Source organism: Meriones unguiculatus, chromosome 1 (genome assembly GCF_030254825.1).
Source record: "Meriones unguiculatus strain TT.TT164.6M chromosome 1, Bangor_MerUng_6.1, whole genome shotgun sequence".
NCBI classification, from domain to species: Eukaryota; Metazoa; Chordata; class Mammalia; order Rodentia; family Muridae; genus Meriones; species Meriones unguiculatus.
The window spans coordinates 140599193-140602979 of NC_083349.1; the positions used below are offsets into that span (position 1 = coordinate 140599193).

The 3787-nt window shown below is 34.4% G+C and overlaps 1 pseudogene; it reads right to left on the reverse strand.

Moving 5' to 3' along the window:
• Window positions 1-488: 488 nt before the first annotated feature.
• On the reverse strand, window positions 489-585 carry LOC132652076 (U6 spliceosomal RNA; annotated as a pseudogene).
• Between the last annotated feature and the right edge of the window lie 3202 nt (window positions 586-3787).

The following is a 3787-nucleotide window of genomic DNA, read 5'->3' on the forward strand; positions in this document are numbered from 1 at the left end:
TTTCTTGGATGCAGCAGAATGTTAGATCCTGTTTCTGCAACCATTCTGTTAGTCTATGCCTTTTTATTGGAGAGTTGAGACCTTTTATGTTGATAGATAATAGTGACCAATGACTGTTAGTTCCTTTTATTGTAGAGTTGGTAGTCTTACTATGATTCATTGCTTTATTTTATTTTATTTTGTTGGGAAATTATCTGTATCCTATATTTTCTTTGGTGTAGTTGTTTTCATTTAATTGGAGTTTTCCTTCTAGTATTTTCTGTAGGGCTGGGTTGCTGTGTAGATATTGCTTAAATTTAGTTTTATCATGGAATATTTTGTTTTCTCCATCTATGTTGATTGAAAGCTTTGCTGGGTATAGTAGTCTGGGTTGGCATCTGTGTTCCCTTAAAGACTGCATGACCTCTGCCCAGGCCCTTCTGACTTTCATAGTTTCTGATGCGAAGTCTGGTGTGATTGTGTTAGGTCTACCTTCATATGTGACCTTTAAAAATATAAAGTGCTTCACGAATTTGCGTGTCATCCTTGCGCAGGGGCCATCCTAATCTTCTCTGTATTGTTCCAATTTTAGTATTGGAACAATACTGCCAAAGCGAGCACAGAATTACAACTCTTTGTTTCCTTGATTCATTGTATTTTTATCCATTTCCATTTTATTAATTCTACTTTTATCTTAATTATTTTTCCATTCACTTGTTGGCACATGGCTTCCTCTTATTTATCCAAGACTATAATGTGTTTTATTTATTGATTGGTTTACTTATTTATCTAACTACTTATTTATTTGAAATAAGTGGGGTTTTATAGCTATAAACTTACCTATTAGACTGTTTTTATTTATTGCATACATTTCAGTTCAATGTGTTTTCCTATTTATTTGATTCCAGGAATTTAAAAGCTTTCTGTTTTATTTCTGTTGTGAGTGAACTCACCATTTAATAGTGTTTTACTCAATCTATATAAAGTTTGTATATTTTCTGTTGCTTAAATATTTTAAAATTTTGTTTGATAGATTTTATTTGTGAGATTTTTTAATTTTAATTTTAATTTTTTATATTAATTACAGTTTATTCAGTTTTTATCCCAGCTATAGTCCCCTCCCTCATTCCTCCCAATCCCACCCTCCTTCCCTCATCTCCTCCCATGCCCCTCTCCAAATCCACTGATAGGGGAGGTCCTCCTCCCCTTCCCTCTGACCTTAGCCTATCAGTTCTCATCAGGACTGGCTGAATTGTGGCCTGGTAAGGTTGTTACACCCTCAAGGGGAAGTGATCAAAGAGCCAGCCACTAAGTTCATGTCAGAGACAGTCCTTGTTCCACTTACTAGGATACCCACTTGCACACTGGGCTACCATGGGCTACATCTGTGCAGGGGTTCTAGGTTAACTCTATGCATGGTCCTTAGTTGGAGAATCAGTCTCAGAAAAGATCCCTGGGCCAAGATTTTTGTTTTGTTTTGTTGCTCTCCTAGTGGAGCTCCTGTCCCCTCCAGGTCTTTCTATCTCCCCCTTGTTTCATTAGATTCCCTGCACTCTGCCCAATGTTTGGTTATGGCCCTCAGCATCTACTTTTATTCATTGTTGGGTAGAGTCTTTCAGAGGCCCTCTGTGGTAAGATCCTGTCCTGAGATAATTTAATTTAGACATTTATTTTGTTGCTTAGGGGATGACCTTTGTGTTGATGGTGGGGGCATCGCAAAGTGACCCCCTGCTGTGTTAATTTCTACCTTCTTGTTTAGACATATTGTTTTAGTGATGTTTAGTATACCCATGATCAATGCATAGGTGTTAAAGTTGTAATGTCTTCCTGATGGATTGTTCGCTTAATAACTTTAATGTGGTAGTATTTATCTCTTTTGACTAGCTTTGGCTTGAAGTCTGCTTTGTCAAATGTAAAAACAGCTACAGCTGATTAATTCTGAGTCTTTTCTACTTGGAATACCTTTTTACACCCTTCCACCTTAAGATTGTATCTATCTTTGATGACAAAGAGTATTTCTTTGAAGACATAAATTCATGTTTTCTGTTTTAAAATACAATTTGTTAGTATATGTGTGCTTGTTTTGTGAACTGATATCATTAATCATCAGAATATCTGTTGTTCTGAGCACAAGAAAAATGACACCTCAGCACTACAATAGTTTTTGAACATTGCTAGCACATCCACTAAAAGAATTTTTAAAAACCCAATAATTCAAATGACTTAACTTCAGTACAAGTGTAAATACAAAAACACAAGAGATATGAAAAACCAATGAAATATGACTCTTCCAAAAACTACTAATCCCATAGTTATGTCCTCAAATGGGAATGAATTAGAAAAGAATTTCCAGAAAATAATTCATAAGACTGATTGCAAATACATCCTAAGAAATGTAAATAAGCACAAATAAACTCCTAAATGAATCCCAGCAGAACATACACAAACAGGAGAATGAAATAAGCTAGTGAATATAGAATACAGGAGTAGAAATCAATACAGAGAAATTGATACAGAAAACTGATAAAAGCTGAAGTTCCAGAAATGAAAAAATTAAGTCAAATATAACCTTAATTAAAGCCTCACAACAGAATGCTCTGAGGGGTTGGGGTGTAGTATGAGGGTTTGAAGACAACACAAAATAATTTTTATATTAGACAGTACAAAAATACATTAATACAAACTAGTGGAAAATTAAAACTATGAATTATAAGCATAGAAGAAGAATTATTCTAAATTTTCACCCATCCAAACAAATTTCCAATGAAATTATAGTTGAAAGGGATAGAATAACTTATGAACACTTTTGTTGCTTTAGATTTGTTTATTTTCATATAATTTTAACTGCTCAGTATTAGGCTTTATAATCTCATCCCCACTGTGAGTGTCTCTCTTGTTGCTAAGTCTCTTTGTAATAACATAGCTCATAGTACTGGACTGATTCATAAATAAATTTATAATTCATCCAGAAACTCTCAGTTTTAATTCTCCAAGATACATTTCTCTTACAACCAAGTATAGATCAACAGATAAAAATAGGACTCCTTCCAAATGAGCAAAATATTTAGCCAACACGTTGAAAATTATAAGATTAATTTTTATTGACTTAATTGGGTTAGACAGTGCGTCTTACTGCATTTTAGTTTTAATTGCCATCTCTCGTTTGGGATAAAATATTTCAAGGAAAGTCTAAGAAAAATATTCTGTAAAGGCTGCTCTCTGCCTTTGTTCATGTTCTTAGCTATTTTGAGACTCTTAACAGGGATTGAAAATCTTGAAGAACCAATTGTAGCTATTGATGAAATTGAAAGAGGTTTTTTTGTGTGTGTGTGTGTGTCGTGTCTTTGAAACCTAGCTTTTTATTTACCAACTTGATGTTCCTCAAACATTAATTTTTAATTTTTTAAAAACTTTGTGTGTAATGAGTGTGATTCACAGGTTCTCAGGCACACTCACAGAGGTCAGAAGATGGCGTCTTGCTGTCAGTCCTTCTACCGGGTGGGCTCCAAGGACTGAAGCCATGTTGTCAGGCAAGGCAGGAAGTACTTCCACTTGCTGAGCTGTATCCCCAACCCCTGGGATACTTTTGTTTAAAACCCTGCAGACATATTTTAATTTTCATCAGAGAACAATTTCAAGGGTGTATAGATATAGTCTTAGTTATGCTCTGAATTATCTATATTGATATTTTTATCTTCTAGTACAATGCTGTAGAGCAGCTTTTATTTTCAAGTTTTTAATTTTCCTGAAGTGTGTCTTTCTATATGTGGAATTTGTGATTACTAGTTACCCTGTTTAATTAAAATTT